The 25635-nt window shown below is 29.7% G+C and overlaps 1 protein-coding gene across 2 annotated transcripts in view; it reads left to right on the top strand.

Moving 5' to 3' along the window:
* Nucleotides 1-25635, top strand: part of LOC123290885 — a 47762-nt gene continuing 22127 nt past the window's right edge. Inside the window, exon 1 of one of the 2 annotated variants that reach the window (XM_044871244.1) lies at nt 1-628. The gene's annotated coding sequence lies outside the window, so the exon portion shown is untranslated. The remainder of the gene's footprint in view (nt 629-25635) is intronic. The other variant, XM_044871245.1, reaches the window with a different exon arrangement.

Genomic DNA, 25635 nt, shown 5'->3' with positions numbered 1-25635 from the left:
CGATCATATATACACATCTTTTTGAAAAAGAAATGGATGGTAAAAATATAACATTTTTATTGGACGTCAGCTTTTTAAATGATGCCGTCTCCAACAGCATGTAGAGAGTTAGATGCCGCCGCCAGTGTGGAGGCCTCAATGTTTCACGGTAAAGCCATGCTGACGTGTCCTCCGTCGCTTCGGCTCCTTACGACATTGGCTTCGGCACACAGTGAAGTCGATGATGACGACGGTCAGGAAATTCAAGCAAACCAGCCACCAAGTAACCAAACTGTGTGACTCGTGAGTGAATAATATGAGTGTGTGTCTATTGATAATAATAAAATAATAATATACATGATTGTGGAGTATATTGTACAATAATAGCCAAACTCAACTATAATACAGAGAGTGAGTACTCATTGTCATCAGTTAGAGGGAGCTCACATTACACCTTCTTCAGCATCTAATTGTTGCAGTCAGCAGTTAAAAAAAGGAAGGAGTTTTTTTTGTATTATTGTTTAATTGTGTGCATTTGATGGACATCTCATGAAGTGTACAGTGTTTTTTATTATAAACATTTTTCATTTATTATTTACAATGTGAGAATCAACAACAACTTATTGATAAATCAATCTAAATTTAGAAGGTAAGAAATTGTTGTAAATTCAATTCAAAACATCATCTATCATTTTTTATCACTACCAGAGAGCGTATTCATACATTACTACATTGATAAGGACATGTGATAACGTTCAATTTGGTCGAGTTTTCAAACACCATTATTTTTTTGTTTAAAATTAAATAATAACATACTATGTACTTAGTCTTAGACTTTAAAAAAGAATACTTTAAAAAAAGATAAGAATTAACTACGTAATTCAAGTAAACCATATGACTATTATAATTAAGTTGATTTGTATTTGTATGATGTACGTCTTTTGCAATAAACCATGTACATAAATCCCTAACAACAAGGCAGCGCAAGGCTTCATTTTCATTGGATGATATTGATAAGAGAAGATACTCTTGTAAAATGTGATGATGAATGAATTGAAGGTGAATTTGTTTTAAATAAATATTCAATTTAAATTCTTCCAATTCAAAAAATTTGTTCGCTTGTCAAGTCGTCGTTGTCGTCGCATGTTTTTCATAATCATCATTGATGATTGCTTGCGCTGTTCGCTATATAAATGTTTGTTAAAAACTGCAATAGAACGACCTTGTCCTAATTGTATTATGAACAGCGGTACAGAGCAAACGATGCTTGGCAACTTTCTGATGCGCTCTTCTGTTTAGAGCAATAGAGTGCTTAGTAGTTATTTTTATTTATATAATACATAATAATGTGATTGTCTATCTTTATTAGCAATCATCAATATTCAAAAATGATTTCTTCATCAACTATTAATTTGTTTATCAATTTTTTATGTTTTTATCTCTTGTTAGTTGTTCTGTTCATCATGATTTGGCAACAATTATATATTTATATAGTATCTATCTATCTACATGGTGTTTTATAAATTTGTTGTCTTATTGCAAATTTGACAACATTGTAATAATATGACGTTTTTTTATAATAAAATAGTAATGTTTCGATGTCATCTTCTTTATGACTAAGTCAATTTTATAATGAAAGCCACCTTTTTTGTCGAATTTTTTGAAAGAAAATGTAGCTATTGTAATTGTACCGATAATGGGACTTCGCATAAAACTTCTTCAAATGTCTATCGTTTCTAACTATAGTCGATATAAATATTATCTTTCTCGGATATTTCGAATTAAGTTTCGATTTTTTTTCAATTTATAGATAAATTTTTGTATTTTCAACTACCAAACCGGCTCAGTAGCCGAACGAGCCCACCTAAACAGGAACGTCAAATGTGGCAAGCATCCGAAAGCCACACTTGTGCAATTCATGGACTGGATATTTTTAGATTTGAGTAAAATTCTCAGTATCTTTGGAGTTCTGTGTCAGATTTCCTGAGAGTAAAATATCAAAGGGATGAAATTTTGTTTAAAGGTCCATGGGGGTCTATGTTGTCAGTGGGGATAAAGATGAATTTCTTAATCGATAATCTTAAACCCGAATGCTTCCTTAAAGTCTAGTGAGTATGAAAAGTCAAGAGAGGCAGGTGAGGATGAAATCATGGTTCAAAAAAATTAAAGAGAATTATCCAGCAAAGTGGGTATGTAACGTCCTCCTAATGGGTATGTAACGTCCTCCTAAATATATATAAATTATTTTTCTAAAATTTGAAAATTTCAATTCTGCATATTTATTAAACGAGGAGTGAATTCTACGATGGCTAATTCGAATGGATTTGTGTTCAAGACAACGCCTTCTATCTCCTCAAAGTACTCCCTATGGCAATACGTTTGATATATGCACCTCATCAAAAAAATGAGCAAAACTAATCTGTAATTATATAAGATTTTTAATGAAAAGTTGATAAATTGTAGTAAAAATTATGCTCTGCAAATTAACTTCTTATAAAAATTTCCATTTCCTCTATTATCTGCCACCACCCCACTTCCTGCGGATATAAAGTACATATTTAATTCCTTTTTCTCTTGGCACTATGTTGAAAAAATCGTTACTTTGGAAGCTAAAGATTGTTACGATATATTGTATATGTTAAGGTGTGCTTTCTGTTTCATCCCAGAAAATTCGCTAAGACTGAGCAGTATCTACGTGTGGAATTTGTTTATTTAAATTGATTTGATATTTTTATCGTTACAATTGAATGGTAATCGGAAGATATGAAATATTTTTTTTATGTTTACTCATTAAATAGTTATTGTTTCATAAGAGTATTGTTCGACTTACCCACCTCTTGTATTGGGTCTAGTCCATGTCTTTGTTGAAGCGGATTATTTGTTTGAAAAATTTGATTTTGAAAAGAATCAAAGAAAATATGCCTATGTATATTAAGCAAACAAGCAAAACCAGGTATTAAAGTGTTGGTAGGTTTTCATTATTGCCTATGCCAAACAAAAAAAGTAGGTTTATAATTAGTGCCGGGCAGTGGCTGATTATCCATAAGGCAAAGTAGGCACGTGCCTCAAGGTGCTAGGTTACAAAGGGGCGCGTGCGTGGATGTTTTTAAACAAACATAAAAGTAATTGTTAAGTCCGTATGCCAAACAAAATATATATTTTTTAAAGTGTCTCCTCTACCGTGCTCATACATCCTTAATTCCTAAAAAGGCGGACTAAGATGGAATTCTATAATAATCTGCAGCGGAGAACGTTCTTTTTCAACATTAAATCGCAATAAAATGAGTTAAGGAACATGATGAGACCCTTCTACAGTTCTATCAAACCAAAGTGGCACTGAGCAAGAGAGTGCAGATATGTGCACCTACATAATATCTCTTTTGCAGTGCCACTTTGGTTTGATAGAACTCTACATGACTTAAGTTTATAACTTTTTTTTGTTGTAAATTTTCTGTTTAATTTATATCTTGTACTTTAATACCCGTTCTTTGCCTGTACCAGAGCTATAAACAACATTGTTATATAAATGTTAGAACTTTTTTTTGTGTAAATACTCTTTTCTTTATTATTTTTATATTTTTAACATAAATGTTATAATTACAAACTTTGGAAACAATTCAAGGTTCTCTTGTTGGTATTTGCTACATTTTCTGGCTTAACAGAACAATGATGTAACTAGATGCAACCTTAGTTAACATAAAGCTATATATCATTTCGTGTTTATAACTGTATTCTAGTAGAATATTTTTGTAGTAATTTTTTTAAGGTAGTACTATCGGTACTAGACTTTGCATTAAGAATTTAATGAAACTTGGCATAGTTGTCCATTATTATATCATAAATAACCACTTAAATTTTTAGGGGCCTTCAGAGAACTGAAAAAAAGATATTTTAACATTGATCCTTATGGCAAATCACAATTTTTATTTTATTTCACAAAACTGGACGTTCAGATTTTCAGTTCTCTGAAGGCCCCTAAAAATTTAACTGGTTAATTATGATATAATAATGGACAACTATGCCAAGTTTCATTTAATTCTGAATGCAAAGTCTATTACCGATAGTACTACCTTAAGTTAAAAAAAAAAGGGCATAAAAAATGAAAAATCATGCTAATTTAAAAAGTTATTATAAACAAAGAATTAAAATTTTTTAAACTCTTTTGACGTGATCTTGTTAATTAAGTATATATATAAGAAAAGCTCGACGAAGGCAAAAAATTTTACGCCAATTATTTAATCATTTGTTTTTAGTTAACAATGAAAACGAAAATTCGAGAAAATTTTGTAAATAAACAATTTTTATTCGAAATATCCTCCTCTCTAAAAATCATTTTTTAAATTTCTTTAACATTTTATTGGCTAAAAATGAAATATCTTTAATAGTTTATTAAAAGTTTTGTAATTTTTTATGTGTTAAAAAAGCTTCTGGCACATTTTTCTAAACATCATTCCGAGTCCAACGAGCTATCACACGTATTTTTACGACCATTATTTCTATATTTTACCAATTTTAACTTGTTGATTAGATTAAAAAACATGCACACATATAAGTGAAGTTAAATTCTTGTAATAATAATAATAATAATTTGGAAAGATCGCATTTGGTGCTAGACGAGTAATGATATAATCGTCAGAGATTCAGACAAAACTGCTTTCATTGTTTTAACGGAAAATCCGAAAATTTTTTAATTTTTTTTTTTTAATTAGTCAAATTATTTTCTACTAATTACAAAATAAAATCAGTTCCAATAAAATACTAAAACTCCGACGCACTTACAAAATCGTGCTCTTCAAAGTATGAAAACAAGAAAATATTTCATCTGAAATTGTTATGATAAGTAAAATCGTTGTTACAGTTGGAGGCCCTCTAAGATTAAAAAGTTTACCACAGGATGGAAAAGAGGTTCCCGGCTGTAATAACGATTTTACTTTTAACAATTTCAATTCAATTAAGAGCGTCGGGGTTTTTAGTTTTTGAACATTCATTGATTTCAAATATTTTGGGGTTATAGTTTCTTGATCAAGTATTACAATATATATATTTGAAAAGTGCTAATTACGTCCTTTCATTTGATACCTAACACTATCATTCTGTCATAGTTTGTTTTTCGATCATAACTTTATGTCTTCTAGAGGGTGCCATATTCAATTTAATATAACGTAGCCTTTAATCAGTGGGTGTTATGAAATTGGAAAAGTGACTTGTATCGTGGCTTATCTGTTGTAGTTCATCTATTCAACTAAGAAACTCCCACTCTCCAAACGTCTTACAACTATCTCAACGTATATCGATGCTCCAACACATGTATATAATACCTCTCACTTAGATGCATTACTTAACGCATGTATTCTGTCATACTCGTGATATTTATATGCCTAGATGTAAATCGAACATTATGTATATCTATAATATTGGCATTGAAAATTGTACAATAGATACATATAGAGAAAACAAGACGTAATAGTTAACACTTTTTGTGACGACAATGCTATTTTTTTCAATGAAATTGAACCATCTCCATATAGACGTAGATATATTTGTAAATAATATAATGTAGTATTAGTATTAGACTAGTACGAGTATAATCATGATTGTATAAATAATAATAAATACAAGTCAACAATACTTAGATATGGTGGCATTAGTATGGTGGTGTTGTATTCAATATAGTATTTAAATAATAATACATAATAAATAAAAGACCACAAGACATACAAGGGCCAATGTGAAATGATTTGAACTTTAACCTGTTTATTGTTTTTACTTTTCATCAAACTTCATATTTATACATTATTATTGTAGGCAAATAGTCATAGTCAGAGTCAGTCATAAATATACTTTACTTACTTTACACATTAACATTACTAATAAATACACTTGCCATCAAAAAAATCGCTCCTTTTAAAATACTCTGCGATGGTGAAAAATGTTTAGCTTAGTGTACTCAACAAAATCATCTTCATGTGAACTGAAGTTTGACGCCCATAAAATGGGCCAGAAGTACAGTAAGATATATATATATATATATATATATATATATATATATATATATATATATATATATATATATATATATATATATATATGAAAATAAGTATGCAGGGGTTTTTTGGGGCGAAAAGTCGATCTAGCTAGGTTTCATTTTTAAAAAACGCCGTTTTATCCGTCTTTTCATGAAAAACTGAAACATACACTGCACAATATGATTCTTCCTGACATCTATTATCGTAATTAACAAAATAAAGTACATTACCGGGACATTCAAATTGGTATTTATGTAGAGTGGGGGACGTAGGGCCTCAACAAATGCTCGCCAACGAACTCGATTCTGTGCCATGGACTTGACTTCTCCCCAGGATTTGCTTTCTTCAGAAATTTCTTGCTCCAGGGTTCTTCGCCAGGTATGATGAGGTCGGCCCACCCTTCTTTTTCCTTGGGGGTTCCACTCAAGTGCTTCTTTGGCAATGCTGTTGTTTCGCCTGAGTGTGTGACCGGAGTTTGGTGACAGGTGTCCAGCAGTTTTTCATTGGAAATTGTGTAGGCCAATAAATGTTGAGGATGTGTCTGAGACAACTGTTGATAAAGACTTGCAGTTGTCTGGTGATGCTTTGCGAGACTTTCCAGGTTTGACATCCATACAAAAGAACATTTTTAACATTAGTCTCGAATATTTTCAATTTAGTGTGTCTTCTGAGTTGGTGTGATCTCCACGGTTCTTATATAGTGATAAAATTTGTGTCTTTTTAACTAAGAAAATACCGAGCAACTCGGTCATCCAGATATTGACACCTAAAGGTTTAGAGAAAATCACTTATAGAAGAAATAACACACCAATGCCATTCAACACTTTAAATGTATTTTATGGAAAAACGAGTGCCGCTTGTTATAATTTTCTTTATAGGAAAGTATTTGCTGTGCTTTTAACTAATAAATATTAATATTCTAAATTAATCCTTGAAAGAAAATTATTAGCCTTATTACATAAAGGTATTAAAAAAATTTACCTGCTTATAAAGGGCATTAATGAGAATATAAATATTATCAAAGATAATAAATAAGAACTCTAGGATATTTCGAAATAAATTTCGTTTTTTGCCCCAATTTCCTAGATTTTTTGTATTATATAAATACGTATTTCGATTACCAAGAAGTCATCATCAGTATGAATTAGCTAATCGTAATTACTCTTATCGTATGTTACTCGTTGCTAATTTGGTGGTGGACTGCCTAATTCTTACTGATGCTGACTACATGGTAGTCGAAATACGTGCTCATATAAATCAAAGATTTGATCTAGGAAATTGGGGCAAAAATCGAAATTTATTAATGAGAATGCATATACACGATATAAAGATGATCTTAAGAAAACGAAAATTTTTGAGAACGTCTTTAAATCCATGTAGCGTAGTACCTACACCTTGTAAAGAACGCGTATTTTTACAACGCATATCTAGTGTTAAATTGCACTACACTGGAATGCAAAAAGAAAATACATTGTATTTTTTTAAATTAATAATATTATGATTACAAATGAAAATAGTGGAAATTCTTGAAGAAAACATTTTTGTAAATACCAGTACTTACAGTACCTAATCATACCATTAAATACGAAAACAAGTTGGAATGTTGTAAAAAAAGCAACCTAATCTGATTATCAATGACGTAAGAATTGATAACTTCCTGTTACTGTTTCATTTAATCTGTTAAAAATATTAACATATTAGGGAAGAGTCAGTCATGTTGGTTGGTTGAGTCAACCATCATCACAGATGTTAGATGTTGATGTCGTTTATATTATACCAAATACCAATGCAATGCAATGCTTGTATTGTCCATAATACTTAGAATAATGAAACTTCTTTTGTAATCTATCAATAACTATGTATTTAGGTTACTCGATTAATTTTTAACCGGCTTCAAAAAAAAGAGATGGTTCACAATTCGACTAGATTTTTTTGTTGTTGTTACCTCAGAACTTTCGACTGGGTGAACCGATTTTGATTATTCTTTTTTTATTTGAAAGCTGGTGGTTCCCGTGTGGTCCCATTTCAATTTGAAAATGGGATCCATGAGAAAACCATATAAGTCGAAAATTTGCATCGAGTATAACTAACCTATGTTGTGCGACAAATGCACGAATAACTCAATATGATGCCAACCAATTCCGATGATTCTTTTTTTAGTGACAAATTAGTTAGTGTACTACAAACTCACTAAAAACGACCAAATAACAAAATTTTTAACAAAAAAAAACCGACTTCAAAAATAAAACTATTTTTAAACAAATTAATATACACTAAAAAGAAAAATATATATATATATATATATATATATAGTTACATTTATTCTTATTTTTGTGGAGTCGGTGTCAGCCAAGTTATAATATAGCAAACTGTCCTGTCACAGTTGTTTCCTTGGCTGACACCGTCTTAAAAATAATAATAAATTTAACTACAGTATATTATCATTATTTTTTTTTACTTTTTAGTGCATATTAAGTTGTTTTTTGAATAGTATTTTTTTGAAGTCGGTTTTTTTTCAAATAAAAAAATGAGGTTTAAAATTGAAATTTGATGTAAGTTTAAGGTAATCTTATAACTAAAGGTTAGTTCAGATATAATTGGCTGTCTACGAGGGACGCACCGTGGAGCCTAACTCTGTGACCAAAAATTTACATATATTTCGTACATCTTTCAATCCCAGCATTTTGGTGGTTAAAAACAGGCTAAAAAAATAATATATAAAGTGTTAATTTACTTTCTTTTTATTTATAGTCAACTTAATTGCAAATAATGATATACAAATTACATAATGAACAAAATTAAATCTTAATATTAATTCTCTAACTTAATTTTTTTCTATTTCTTCTAAGCGGTACATTTTTAGACCGTGAGTCTATTTTTCGTCATAAGCCAGCACAATAATCTTTAAAATTAGGGGAAAATCATGGGATTTGATAAAGGAATAAGAAAGATCTCGCATGAACAAGAAAAACAGACTTAACAAATTGGATATATCACTGGACGGATACAGAGGTTAGATGAATTTTATTAACCCCCGATTAAGTAGAGGGGTGTTATAAGTTTCATGTCTCTGTATCTGTGTTTCTGTCTGTGATATCGTAGCTCCTAAGCGGATAAACCGATAAATATTATTTTCGTAGATCTTAAGCTCCCAAGCTTTATTTTTGAAAAATGGAAAACGGTAAGGTTTTGAAAGGTATCAATGATCAAAAAATGCTTAGAATCGTCCAAAAATATAAAAACTTATAGTATTTTTAAATGTTTAATAAGGAGAATGTAGAGTCCGGAAGTAGGGTACTTTTGTCCCACTTTATGGGCGTAAATCAAAAAAGCAAAAATTCGCATTAATATAATTTCGATGAATACACTCATAGAAATCTACTTGCGTGGAGTTTTTTCCTGGATCAAATGCCTTGTCACCTCGATTAATACGATTGCTTGAAATTATGTTTTATTGAAAAAATCGTCCAATTTATAACGAAATCACGTGTTTTGAACATTATACACTGTAAATAATTATAAATTATTCAAGAGCAAGACATTATGATTGAGTGAAAATGTTTAGCATATTTTGTCAAATTAATATAATTGGTAGGTATAGATATAATATGCAATAATGCATTTGATATATTATTTATTACATAAAAGCGTACTTAGTCCAATATCCGATGTCCGTTGTCTTGTTACATTTGAAAGGCTTATGTACGCTTTTATGTAATAAATAATATATCAAATGCATTATTGCATATTATATCTATACCTACCAATTATATTAATTTTAGAACAACTTTGGTGCAGCCTTATACCTTCCTTGATTACGAAACGGACCTTGAATATAAGGCGGCAGTATTGATTTTTCAACGAGTTTCATGTATTCTGACTAATGAAAATCCAATATTCGGTGACCTAACGTTTCTTAAGACAAGCCAAGAAGTTAATTTTTCTTTAAGAACAGCTTTGGTGCAGCCTTTGACCTTCATCGACAACGAAACTGACCTGGCGCCTAGACTATAAGCAGGCTGTATTGATCTTTCAACGAGTTTCATGTATACTGACTCATAAGAAGCCAATATTCAATCACCTAACGTTTCTTAAGTCAAGCCAAGAAGTTAATTTTTCTTTAAGAATAACTTTGGTGTAGCTTTTGATCTTCATTGTCTACGATACTGACCTGGTGCCTAGACTATAAGCAGGCTGTATTGATTTTTCAACGAGTTTCATGTATACTGACTAATAAGAAGCCAATATTCAATAACTTAACGTTTCTTAAGTCAAGCCAAGAAGTTAATTTTTATTTAAAACTACTTTGATGAGGCCTTAGACGTTCATTGACTACGAAACTGATCCGACGCCTAGAGTATAAGGAGGCAATATTGATTTTTCAACGAGTTTCATGTAGTCTCACTAATAAAAATCCAATATTCGATGACCTGAATTATGATTTTAAAAAAAAACTTTCAATTTTCATAGAAATAATAAAACACTTGTATTTATTATTTGTTTTGTTTTGTTATTTTTTTTTATAATACTACTAGTATTTCTTTTACCTAACTAATAGGTAATAATTATAAAAATTCTCTTTTGGATTTATTAATTACCTATCATGATAAATTGCGCATGCTTTTACAAAAACTTATTAAAAAAGTGTTTGTATTGTTGATAAGGCAGCAAGGTTATTTATATACCGATTTCAAAAAAAAAAAATACTTCTTCAAATAAATATTTGTTTTAAAAACAATATTAATATTATTTAGGACAAATATAGTTATAAAAATTCTCTTTAGTCCAGTCAAAATGTACCATCTGAATAAATATTTTACAATTTACCTACGCTCTGATAGAAAGTTACTGTTGTCACTGCGAAAAATTTAAACTAAATTTTTTTTTTTTTCATTCTTCCTAAAAATTATTAGAAACGTGTTTTTGTGTTTGTTTATTTTCCATTCTTTCTCGAAATATTTAGGTGAAAACTTTTTAAAAAATCATTCTGTGTATTTTTTGTGCAAATTTTTTGATGAAAAAATTCGTTGTAAAACAGGTTGATTTAAAAAAAAAATTTCTTTAGAAAATGATGCAAAATAAGACTAGTAGTTTTTAACCGACTTCAAACCAAACGGGTGAACCGATTTGGATGATTCTTTTTTAGTGACAAATTAGTTAGTGTACTTCAGATTCACTAAAAATCCAAAAATAAAAAAATATTTTAACAAAAAGAAAACCGACACTAAAAAGTAAAAAATAACGATAATATAATGCAGTTAAAATTATTGTTATTTTTGGAGTCGGTGTCAACCAAGCTAATGTAGCAAACTGTTCTGTCAGAGTTGTTTCCTTGGCTGACACCGACTAAAAAAATAACAATAATTTTAACTGCATTTTTACTTTTTAGTGCATATTAATTTGTTTTGGAAAAGTTTTTCTTTTGAAGTCGGTTTTCTTTTTGTTAAAAGATTTTTTTGGAATAATTGACAAAGTTTTTAAAAGCTATTATTTAACTTCACTTGGAATGTATCTGTTGGAATTTTGCCCACTTTCCGTTGACATATATACGTTTTAATGAAAAGTACTTTTTAATTAACAAGCTTTTATAGTCCTAAGAAGTAAAAAATAATTTTTCTTAAGAGTCACTCATACTTGACTATTTATAAAAGCTTGAGGAGTTCCGAATTATCCTTGATATTTTAAATTGAATGCTTCTAGTTTTTACAAATATAGTCAAGTATATGTGACTCATAGGAAAATTTATTTTTTACTTTTTAGTACAATGAAAACTTGTTCCTTAACACGTATTTTTTATTTAAATTTTTCGCTCGCTCTATTTACTTTTAGCAATTTCTAGGAATTCCCAGTAAAAAACTGCCTTTTTGACACTTTTTAAGCCTTGAGCACTTATAGGTACAATCCGTCTGAATTGAGCCAGAAATTTTTTTTGTGGGCTTAGTTAGTGTCAAGAAAATGTCTTTTGTGGATGTCAAATTAATTAATTTATTGAACCAGAAAGTCATTGGTTTGATTCTCAAAGGCCACTCCAATCACTGTTTAATCTTAAACGTTGATTATAATTATTAAACTGCCTTTTATATAGAGTTGTAGGTAAATTTGGCACTTTTTACCAACAGAATGTCTATTTTAAGATTTTTACAGAAAAAAGTTAAACAAACAATTATTGTTGAGCTCAAAACAGGACATCTAAAAAATATCGTGAATTTCGGAGAATACCATTTTAAGTTATATATGTCACAAACATATTGAAAATTTTTCTGGAGACACTTATCTGATATCTTTTTTCGAACATCTGTATATATTACATTTCTATTGAACTATTAATCGTTTAATTTGAAATTTTCGCAAGTGTTTTTTGTATAATATAATTTCTCAGATATGTGACAAAAGTTGCATTTTGTTACTAATATTCAGCAGATTTCGTTTACAATAACATTGAAGGTCACATTAAAAGAACGTCATTGAACAAATAGAAATGTTTTGTGAAATATTCTAGAATCTAGAAAAAAAGTTGTATCTAAAATAACCTAAATATTTTTGTATATGCGTTGTAATCCAGATACCCATGAGCTACCAACAGCGAACACAACCCGTATTAAGTCAACCAGGTCAAACTCGCCTAACTTCAAGATCGAGTTGATTTGATACGGGTTTTAATACGAACTGAGGTGGTTTTTGAGCCGTTTCATGGAAGAGAAATTACTATCTTTCATGAAGGGATAGATGAGTCAAGGCGGATTATAAACTGACTGAAATTACAATCTGGTTTTGATATATAGTATGTATAGGGTGTTTGGAACTTCAATGGCCACCTTGTTAGATATTACACGGATACTGGAGTTCATTTGGAACAAATCGCACCAATGCTCTCGAGAGCAACTTTTAAGTTTTTCATATGCCCAAAAAAATTGGGTGATGTCGAAATTTAAACAGGTTTTTCCACAGTTTTTTATAATTTACCCGAAAACTATCTATGGACCATGCACTTGATTGAAAGAATAGTTCAGTCCAAAGTTATTGGGAAAAAAATTCGAAATCAAACGAAAAATTCGAAAAGATAGAAGTAAGACTGATTTGATGAAAGATGAAAGATAGAAGTAAGACCTAGAATTTTTGCTTTGGAAATTTTGTTTTAGTATTTGTTGTTTTATTAAAAACGTATCAAAATATTTTTTAAAGTATGTCTAAATTTGACATGCCTCCAACATACGCATTATGTCTTAAATTGATTTATTATCGATATATTAAAGGTTAAAGATATAAGTATTTTTAAGTCTGATTCTAATCAAATAGCCTTGAACGACTTTGCATCAAACATTTGCATTGTGAGAAAGTACAATATCAGCTATGATCGATTTAAGGAGGACTCCCAAATTACTCAAGAAATTCTGGATAAAATAAATTTTTCCAACTTTATCGGATAAAATTTTCCTTGAATATCGGACTACTAGCCATATCATTAATTTCCCAGTATAGAAATTTATTGTAAATGGTACGGTTTTCGAAATCGAAATTTTCAACATATCTTTACGTTTCATGGTTAGGACGAGGCTTTAAGACCAATTTGGAGAAGAAGTATATGTGTTGTGTGTAGCGTATTAACAGAAATATGATCCGAAAAGAATTTTATAACATTCGGTCGAGTAGGGCGAGTTCTTTTTTAATTCTTTCCTGATCGATATGGAGCAAACAAAAAATGACATCGCCTTCTTTGAGGTGTCGATCGATATGATCCTAAAAGAATTTCATAACATTCGGTCGAGTTTTTATTATGCTAGGAAATTATTCGTGTGGACCTCATGGGTCGCACCAGGCCATACCCATAAGTTGTTCTAAACTACAGGCAGAATACTCAGTTATAAAAATTCACTAGGAGTATCGAAATAATTTTTATACCATGTATATATGAAATATATAAACGTATACTAAGTTTAGTCCCAAGTTTGTAACGCTGAAAAATATTGATTCAACGAACAAAATTTTGGTATACTTAGGTGTTCATAAAATCACCTATTTAGTCCATTTTCGCTTGTCTGTCCGTCTGTCTGCCAACATGATTGCTCAAAAACAAAAAAAGATTTCCAGTTGAAATTTTTACAGCGGGCTCAAGACTAAAAAGTGAGGTCTAGTTCGTAAATGACCATCACAGGTCAATAGGACGTGTTGCGTCCGTAGGACCTATCTTGTAAACTGTTAAAGATAGAAAAAAAGTTTAAATGTAAAAAATGTTTCTTATAAAAAAAACAACTTTTGTTTGAAACATCTTTTCGTAAACATTACTGTTAACACGTGAGGGCACAATTTAGGCGCAAATTACATAGTATGTATTATATGGGAATATCAGTATATGTGGTAATCTAATAATGACTAGCTTTCTTTACTGACGTGACGTAAAAAAACAAACGATTATGCAATCAACACTGCCTATACATGCTATTTCAACAATTAACTCAGTCAATTGTTTGTTTTCATTTGTTTAAACTCTTTTCTTGAAATACCGCTTAAGCAGTTATTCCTTTAAAAATGGGTCTGTTTACGTAATTTTAGATGAGATAAAAGGTTTAAGAACGAGATAAATTTTAACTGACGGCAAGCAGAAATTTGATATGTCAGGTTTAATCATAATATTTTTTTATGGATAACGTATGAATAAAAAAAAATGGGAAACTGTTTTTCTGGAATGATTTTCTGGACTAAATCTACAGCCAAATGTTGGTACATTTTGACTGGGCTACTGTTTTAAAGAACGACATATTTTATTTTATTTTTTATTTGTATGTAAAATATGTAATTATAGAGTATGATAGTAGAAGCTTAATTAGACCAATTTATTACAATATACGTGTGTACTATGCTCAGCTGTTATCTGTATATATGTATAATAAATGTGGCATCTTCAATTGATGTCTTTGTTGCGATATACCATCATTTTATGTATGTATCTATGCTCGTAAATAGTTGAAGAATTATATCAAAAGAATATGACAATAAATTCATCACGAGTGAGTATTTATTTAAAAAGTTCATTGCTTTTATCTTTATAACTAGAGTGATACCCACCCGCTTCGCTGGATTTAAAAGTAAAGTTTAAAAGATTGCTCTCACTTATCCCCTTTCTATAACACTCGAAATAATAGTAAGGATTATTTTACACAGCTAAAATATATGTATGGTTTTCTATTTTTTTTAAAATGTATAATAGTCATAATTATTCATTAAGTATATCAGAGAAGATGGCCGTGAAATATTTTATATTGACTATTTTTACAGAAATCTGTAATTTATGGTAATGTCTAATGATTACTTTTACAGAAATCTGTAAATTATGGTAATGTCAAATTAAATTAATTTAAAATTTTTTTTAAATTTTTTATTAATATATCTTTATAAATGATATCAAATGTGTTATTCTGATACATCAGCTATATTGCTGTACAGTTTCATTAATAACCATTCGCATCTTTTCGCGTGAAAACGTAACAAACAAACAAACAAACAAACATGCTTACTTTGGCATTTATAATATATAGAGATAGAGATGTACTACTAATCATATTTTTAAAGGTTTGTTAATGTTGGAATAAGTGTATATGGAAAATAGATTTCGATAAAATTTTCTGAAACTAGTATTGTTTAATGAATGGTACTTCTTAAGCTAGTACGAGCACCAATGCAATTTTAGATTTAGGGATGAAAATATTTGTACCTTATTTTCAACCTTGATATTGAATTTTGTTATAACTTCATGAATGTAGACGAAAAATAAGAATAAAATTTTCGATATCGGCCTTGGTTTTCGAAAAATCGAAAGCTAAATAATTAAACAAAATTTTCAGTTTCCAATATTTTGAAAATTACTTCAGATATCGAAAAATTTTCTTCTTACTTTAATTAAAAATTTTTTTTTTAATTTCCATCGACTAGTTTTGGAGAATTCTATGAAAATATATCATCCATCTACCGTTTTCCCATAAAACCAATGTTCAATATGTTCAATAATCTTTTATCCAAAATTGTCTTGGCGCTGGTACATCCTTAACCCATTGAATGTTTCATTTTATAAAGCAGTTAATGTAGCCTATTCGCACCGTGTGTGAGTTTTATTGGAGGCGTTTCCATGGTAACGAAACACTACTTTAATTATAGAATTGTATGGATGCATATATAAAATTGTATGGATTGTATTTATGACTTACATTGAAAATTTAATATTATTGTCTCACAAATTTAAATAAATAAATGTGATAATTTACATTTGAAAGATGATATTTGTGCAATTTGTTCTCTTATTTTCACAATCTTTAATGCATTCAGTTTAATTAATTAGTGTTTTTGAGTAATTTTAATTTGACATTTTCTATAACATTAACATGTAAAGAATTGCAAACTAGTCACAGCAGCCGTTTTTATCGTCAAAATTTTTCACTGGAAGCGCTGGCAGCGATTTTATTGTCCCTACCATGACTACGCACACAACGAATACTGTTCACACAAAAAGTGCATTTTTTCTCATTTTAGTAAATCAATGGTAATATTTAGGTGTCAACCCACCGAGGTGATAATAAATTTTATACACAATATCATAATTGATTTACGTAGGACAAAAATTAATTATGTGATGCAAAATCACATTAAAATGTTTTTATTTAAAATTTTTGTCAAATCATTTATCTTTAAATAATATCAGAAAAATTTACTACTTGTTGTTATTAAATAGTGGAAATTCGTTAAAAAATCAATGGATAGGCAATCCCCATACATGATAATTTTAATAGCTTTTGCTATCTCAACACATTATACCATTTAACAGATGAGAATAAGAATGTACACTTCAATTGAAAATACACATTACGTACTTGAATAAGTAGAAAAAATTACATAGCAGCCGAGACTCGAACCTGGGTTCCTTAGATATGCGATCTAGGACGTAAACAACTCCGTCACTCTGGTTCTATGTGAGTGACATAAACTATGCGTAACCTCTTAGTGTCTATATTCGATTTATATATTTGTGACCAATTGTTTTCGAACCAAAATGCAGTGTTTCCATCAACCACTGCACAAACCTTTACTATTAAAAAGGCGAATTTGATTCGCCTATAGCTACCTATAAAGTTATACAATTTAGAGCAAAAATGGAATATTTAACCAGATTGTGGAACACTTTTTGAAGAAACTATAGCTTTCAATTTTTTTTTAAATCCTGAAAGATCCGCTATTATAAAACAACAGATTCTCTACTATGACTGGCAAAATTTATTCATTTGTTTGAAATAACCGTGAAATTATGTGGTTTCTTTATAGTTTTAAGTTTTTATACGGTTTCTGATACCATATAATTAATTTTCAAAGAAACTTTTTAGTCAAGACATTAACTAAGAACAATAAAAATCACTGAAAAACAAAATTTTTTATTTTAATTTTGATAGTGAAGTTTCTGGGTCATCGTGCTTAGAATAAAGATGTATTTAACCGATTTGGGGCAACATTGTCTAAACCTTATATATTAGACACTATGGGATGTGCTTAAATAACCGAACCAAACTGTGAATCGAATTTGGATCAGATGCATCGCTAACTAACCACAACCTTTTACCCATTGGTTTTAGAGTGTTGCGGTTGTTTAAAATTTATTAATACACGTCGTTTTATGACGTCATCAGAATCCAAAAAATTTAATTTTGCTCTATGACATCCAAATTTTATCCAATTTTCATAAACCAAGTATGTAATCCTACTAAATTTGGGTCATACTTTTCAAATTTGTGATCAAAATTAACCTAGGTCTAATTGGTTTCAAGAATGTGGAGTCTTGTTCCCGGAATTAAGTAGATGAGTGATAGCTAGCGAAAAGTTGACATCACAGCTGAAAAGAATGACCCAAAATTAGTGGGTTTCAAAAAAAATTTCAATGAGATCGGATCAAATTTGCCTGTGTTATCAAAAAAATCAAATTTTTTAACTTAATGACGTCATCAGAATCCAAAAAATTTAATTTTGTCTATCACATCCAAACTTTATTCAATTTTGATAAACCAAGTATGTAATCCTACTAAATTTTGGTGTTACTTTTTATTTACGAATCTATTTCTGTTGCGCCTGCCTCCTTTACCACGCCCTAGTTACGTAACTGAAGTCTATAAATAGATAGTTTTCAAAAACTTTTAATCGAAACAAAAAATTAATAGCTCATGTAGATATAACCTTTGAAGGGGTTTAGCTCGGAAGGGAAGAGTTTTTAAGGGTCCATAAGAACTTTTGATCAGCATGATCTATAGTTTTCAAAAAAATTTTGTATTGTGTCCGAGGTGCTTTGTTACCTAATTCAATACTATTATGAAAGACTATTTTATTATCATCTATTATAGTTTATAGTTATTATTATGTAAAATAAGTATATATAGACATGAAGAAGTAAGTTTTTGTGTGTTTATAATTAGCAGAAATATTATGATGAATATTAATATGTTTAGAATCATTGAAGTAATGATAATTTAATATAATAATGTCCACGGTCATCTTATGATAATTATAACTTGTACTATTTGTTAGTTGACTATACTTACCTACTACTGTTCAAGAGTCTCTATACCTATATCTATCTATTATTACTATTATTGTACCACCATAAGTCTTTTCTATTCATCAAAGACTTTACTTACATAACTAAAAAATGATAATTAATAAACTCGTGAGCAGCAGAACTTCATCACTATAGTTATATTTCCCCCTCATGTATAAAGAAAACACTTTATTAAAATGGAATCACCCATTTCTTTTCGATTTTTTCGAAAACACCCTTAAAACTTCTGTACAGAATAGAATCTTTATAGAGTTTTTTCCAATTGATGCGTAATGAAGTCAAATTAAAAGAATACTTCGAAAAATTTAAGGATTTACGGCAAACCCCCTTCCGAAAATGGGAAAAACACTTCCAAAATAACCCTTTTCTTCTATAAATGCTATAAAAATATCATTTTCCACACAAGCTTTAAGCGCACCTGGTACCTGGTAGGTAAAACTCATCTCTCTTTGCACATCGAATTATAATAGGGTAAATTTTTATAGCATATAAAAAAAAATAATATTAATTCTACTAACAAAACTTTGGTGTTCATAAAATCCATTCCCGGTTGTCCTTTTGTCTGTCTGTCCGTCTGTGGGCACGATAACTCAAAAAAGAAAAGAGATATCAAGTTTATATCAATTTTTATAGCGTGCCCAGGACGTAAAAAATTCGTAAATGAACAATATAGGTCAATCTTTATAAACCGTTAGAGATAGGACAAAATTTTAAATGTAAAGAATGTTCCTTATAAAAAAATAAACAACTTTTATTTGAAACATTTTTTCATAAAAATCACTGTTTGCGTTCGTGAGGGCGGAAATTAGATGCAAGATTAATATTATATATTTATATGGGAATATCAGTTATGTGTGTATGTGACATGTTTGTATGTGTTGCTATCTAAGAGTGGCCAACCTTTCTTTACTTATACATGGCGTACAAAAACAAACAATTACGTAATCAACACTATATCTATACATGGTATTTCAACAATTAATTCAGTCAATTGTTTGTTCTCACTTATTTAAACGAATTTATATTATTTCTGCTAATATAATTTAACTAAATATTCTTTATGAAGATATGATGAGGTTGCACCAAAGTAGTAACACTCAAGGTTGGAATTCAATGCTTATCTTCACTTTTTATCAAACTATGCATAACTTATGCATGAAATTCAAATGATTCATCCACATATAGAGACCAATGGAAAGAAATGATATTTTTGATAAAAGGATTAAAGTTATCTCTAAACGCAATAGACCTGAATTTAGTCAGGCCAGAACATTTGTACAACATTTTTGTAAAAATCTGTATTATATTTTTAGTATCTCTGCGTCACAAAATATACACGTGTTCTATCATCCTAAGTGATATTACTATATGGTATGTTATAGCTATATCACTTAGAATGGTAAAATGCAGAGTATACTAAGAACATGATTAAAAGCAGAAATAATTTTTCGAATTAGTTCGCAACACATAATCTCTATGTAACATTTGTATACAGAAGTATAAATATACTTACTATTTTTGAAATAAATACATATATAAATTTAAAATTATAACCTTTAACTTAACCTTCGTTTACGCATTATTGATATACTTTTATGAATACGGCTTACCTACTTATATAAAACGTATATTATATACATATATATTCAGTTAGACTGTATTTGAATTTGTCGGAATTCAAAAGTCTTTAAGGTATATTGTGCATTGGATTTAGGAATAAATAGAAAGAAAAAAAACTTCTGTAATAGTGTCCCATCTTTGAACGCAAGGAAGGAACGTTTTGTTAATAACTCCTCTATAGTATTTTTCGGTCTATTTTTTTCCGATTACCACTATTACCATTGCATTAGAAATGAACTTTTAGTATAAATAAAGTGTTTCACCAAATTTGAAAAAATGATTTTTATTTTTTTTTCTAAACTGAACCAATTTTGAAGATCATCGCCAATTTTTTAGTCTTTTCGGGTGCGGAATCCTAAACTCGCATGATAAACATAGCTAAGAACACTCTCCATTAAATTACCTTTCAAACGAAACCAAAAAAATCAAAATCGATTCATCCGTTTGGGCGCTACGATGCCACAGACAGACAGACACACACACATAGCGATCAAATTTATATCACCTGTTTTTTTTTAGCTCGAGGGTTAATAATGGTTTATATAGAAAAGCAAACCAGTTTTATTGGAAATTTTTTTTTTTCGAAAAGTGTCTAGATTCCGCAAAAAACCTACAAAAAAAACAACTTTTGGGTCCGTTTTTGTCTAAACTGTCCCGTTTGTGGAAAAAAGTTACCCTTTTAATAAATAACAACTTTCTAATTTGAAGTTTAATTTGAAAAAAAATTAAAATCTGTTCATCCGTTTAGGCGTTAAGATGCCACAGGCAGACACACACACACACACATAGCGGTCAAACTTATAACACCCCTTTTTTAGTCCGGGGATTAAAAATTAAAAATTTCAGGGTTTGTAGACATTCGGATAATATATCACCACTCTAAGAATCGATAACGTGTTTCGATATTATATCACCACTCTAAGAATCGAATTTAGTTGTGTCGACTTATTTTTTCCTATTGAATGTTAATTTTTGCAAGTTCTGAAAAATTCAAAAATTAATATAATTTATATTCTTAATAGTATTTTATATGATCTTTTATTTAAAACAAATTTATTTTAATTAATTAACATTAATTAATTTGTTATTATTAGGTGTTAAAATATTTATTCTAATTAAATTAATTCTTTATACGAAATATTCACTGATTGATGAGTATGGTATAAAAAATTCATTCTACGAGCGAAATTTTAAAATATCACAAAATAGTTACCTCTCGTTATGTGTTTGTTAATAAAAAAAAAATTTTTTCTATTTAAAATAATTTTGGTCATCTGTTGAACAAACAATTGTAAGGGGATGAATTTTGAACCCTAGTTAGGAATAATTATAATAATACATAATTGATGTTTTCTTGGAACCTTCTTGGAATATATTTTGCATATAATGTAGCTAAATAATTATTAGAATCAAGACTACAGAATTTTAACAAACAATTGATTACTATTCACGCCATGTGTGAGTTTTATTGCAGGCGTTTCCATGGTAACGATACACTACTTTAATTATAAAATTGTATGGATTGTATTTATGACTTACATTGAAAATTTAATATTATTGTCTCACAAATTTAAATAAATAATTATGATAATTTACATTTGAAAAATAATATTTGTGTAATTTGATTTCTTATTTTCACAATTTTTAATGCATTCAGTTTAATTAATTAGTGGTTTTTCAATTATTTTAATTTGAAATTTTCTTTAACATTAACATGTAAAGAATTGCAAATTAGTCATAACAGCCTCCTTTATCGCCAAACTTTTTTACTGGAATCGCTGGCATTGAATTTATTGTCTCTACCATGACTACGCACACAACGAATATGTATATGCAAAACTAGAGAGCAAGCAAGAACAAGACATATACATCCATCATCAAATCACAAACATATTTTCTAAATGATTCATGAAATAGTAATAAAATAGGCCATCAATAATATTATTATCTGTCTATTTTATTAGTTTACAATGGGTTCCAATGTCCAATGAATACCACAACTTTTAGTTTAAATTATAAACATCAAAAATTCCATAAAAATCTACATTTTTTAGTAGTTTTTATTATAATACTACGTTGCAAGTCGTTTTTAAATGAAAACTGGAGTGAAGTGCGAGTTTATTCCGCATTCTAAGGATTCCAAACCATAAATTCAGAATCTGCTACCATTTATAATAAGAATGTAGCATGTTCATAGGCGCAGTGAAAACAAGGAAGTAGCTACACTTTCGAATCTCAACAACCACCCTTAAAGAGCGCTGACTATCCGGCTTCTTATCATTTGACACTGCTTAGCTTTGGCTTTTCGGGAATCATTCTCCAATTGGCCAAATAAAATCCATACACGAGATTTTCTTTTTGACATGAGTAAATGGTAATTTTTTACCTTTATTTTTTTTTTACGGTTCTCTTCAAATTGTCCTACTAATGATAGGTTAGGTTAGAGTGGCTGTCTTGGGGTGGGACACACTTAGATCATAGAGTCCGTTGTGATACCGAAAAAGGGTTGGCCCACCCCTTGCCACTACTCCATGAACCATTTGGAGCTGTTTAAGAACAGCAAGACAGCTTTGACGTCGACGGACTTTAAGTCGGAAAGGTCGTCAAAGAGAGGCTGGCTCAAGTAAGCCCATCTCCTCATTACAAAATTTGGACAGCTTCTCACCCCTGTGACAGCTCCTACAGTAGTCGTGATACACTGCCAGGCCCAGCATGCCTGTCGCCCAACCAGTGTCCTATAATAGACACAACAACTTTGCTAACAGAGGCCCTTGGAAGTGATATAAGATCTTCGAAATGCCTACGATTGTACTCAGACCATATCTGTCTTGTAGGATCACAAGTACGTTCCTACCTCCAACTAAGATTAGCCTCTTTTAAGATATCCTCTTTGAGGAGCAACTCCCTCCAACTAAGATTGGCCTTTTTTAAGATATCCTCTTTATTGATGCTTGTGTCCGGCAACATTGTGCTCTAGCAAGCTCGTCGGCTTTACAATTTCCTGGAATGTTTCTGTGTCCCGGTACCCATACCAGGTTTACATTAATTTGTTCCGCCAGCTCATTTAAAGACGCACGCCTACTGATGATATAAATGCATGTTGCAATATGGAAAAAGTGGCTAGAAAAGTTTAGAACAATTTTCCCCAAAAAAATTGCAAAAAGTGTTTATTATGCCCCAGGCAAAAGTTTTAAAGATTATTTGTATTAATATTATTAAATTTTCTCTAAACTAATAGTTTCAGGGATACCTATATATTAATTATTTAAAGTCAAAACTCAAAAGCTGGAATTTTGTGTAATTATTAAATATTAAATATTTATTTATATTCTTTTAATTAATTGATGTAGATTTGCAAAATATTTGAAAAATAAATCCTACAATAATTTTTAAACCTTAAAATGAGTCCGTAATATAAAAATAGGCAATGCATATTTTCTTTATAAGAATCTTCAAAGTACTTAATTCAATTAACCGATAACATAATCTTAAAATTGAATAAATATTTTTTCATGCAGTAAACGTTGTTCGTAGAAAAAGTACTCCGTGTATAAATGAATTCTATTCAAATAAATTCAAAGTTATAGGAAATTTTATTTATAATAATAATAATGTATGTATTTTAAAACAATTAACAAGACTTTTAATTACAATAACAACCAATTGCCATCGATATTCATTGTACCTATTTAAAATACATATAGATAGGCACCAAAGTATAATTAAACTAAAAATTGTTTTGGATTGTAGGGGAGAGCGGGGGACTTACGAACGTTTAAAGAAAAATGGAAATTTTGCTTATATACTATTGCAAAAAATCAAATTCTGATTAATTATTAATTGCAATTCTCTTTAATTAAAATTGACTCGACAAGTTATTTGTCCTTACAGATAGGTAATTTACGCCATTTTTATTATAATAAAAAATTGTCAATTATAATCGAGAGACTTTGACAGTAAATAAAATTTTATACACGAGTTACCAAGCTATTATAATTTTGCATTTCCATGGAAATTAATTTTTATGGCCATTTTATTTTAAATTTTATCTATTTTCAGAAAAATTTGGCGTGTCAGGTCTTATTGTGACAGAAAAGTCTGTCACACCGATTTGTATAGTTTTTTTTGGAAAACAATTGATTTTTGTTGATAACGTTAAATTCGAAAGTTGAAGGTAATTAAAAACAAGTGAAAACCAAAAATTCACTGAGTTAATTGTTGAAATATCATGTATATACTATGTTGATTACACTGTCACATTACACATACATACATGCACACATATACATATAACTGATAAACCCATATAATACTATACAATTTTCGAATAATTTGCGCTCTCACGGGTAAACAGTGACGTTTACGAAAAAATTTTTCAAACAAAAGTTGTTAATTTTTTTATAAGGAACATTTTTTACATTTAAACTTTTGTTCTATCTATAACGGTTTACAAGATAGGTCCTACGGACTCAAGACCCAATTAATCTATGTTTCTCATTTACGAACTTGACCTCACTTTTTACGTCCTCAGGACGCTATAAAAATTTCAGCTTGCTATCTCTTTTCGTTTTTGAGTAATCGTGATGACAGACGGACAGACGACAGACAGACAGACAGACAAGTGAAAATGGACTAATTAGATGATTCTATGAACACCTATACCAAAATTTTTTTTGTAGCATCAATATTTTTAAGCGTTACAAACTTGGGACTAAACTTAATATCCTACGTATATTTCATATATACATGGTATAAATACATATTTTGAGACTCGATCCTGTATCTTTATTCGTTCTCTAGTTATAAGTAATTAAAGTTTTGAAATTGACAAATTTTTGTCTTGGAAACGGCGGGGGTGGTGTAGATAGTAAAAAACTTCAATTTCCTATAACTAAAGAACGGATATAGATACAGGGTCGAATTTAGGCTCAAAATACGTATTTTTGAATTATCTTCAATTTTTCCATATAATGTTATCAACGAAAATCAATAGTTTTCCCAAAAAAACAAAAAACCGCTATTTTTTCAAAACTATTCCAAAAAAAACCGACAAAAAAGATTGTTTTGGAGCTAATTTTTTTACAACTTTTTGGATTTTTGTTTTTGATAAAATTACGAACCCATCCCTCATGGTCACGAAGTGTGTATCTCAAAAAAGATTGGTTTCCAAATTGAGGGTCTGAACTATAACAATCGGTGTGACAGACTTTTCTACCACGGTAAGAGCTGTCTCACTAAATTGTCCTGAAAATAGATAAAGTTTGCAATAAAAGGATTTCTTGCCAAATTTTCATGAAAGTTCAAAATACTTGTGATTATTAAAAATATAAAAATTTAAAAAAAAAAATATTTATATCAGGATAAAACTGGCACACCTAGTCCTTATTGATTGTACCTATGGTTAAATAGTATTGATTCATATGC

The sequence above is a fragment of the Chrysoperla carnea genome, chromosome 1, assembly GCF_905475395.1.
Source record: "Chrysoperla carnea chromosome 1, inChrCarn1.1, whole genome shotgun sequence".
NCBI lineage: Eukaryota > Metazoa > Arthropoda > Insecta > Neuroptera > Chrysopidae > Chrysoperla > Chrysoperla carnea.
The sequence above is the reverse complement of the archived record's forward strand: the minus strand, read 5'-3'. Positions and strand labels throughout refer to the sequence as shown.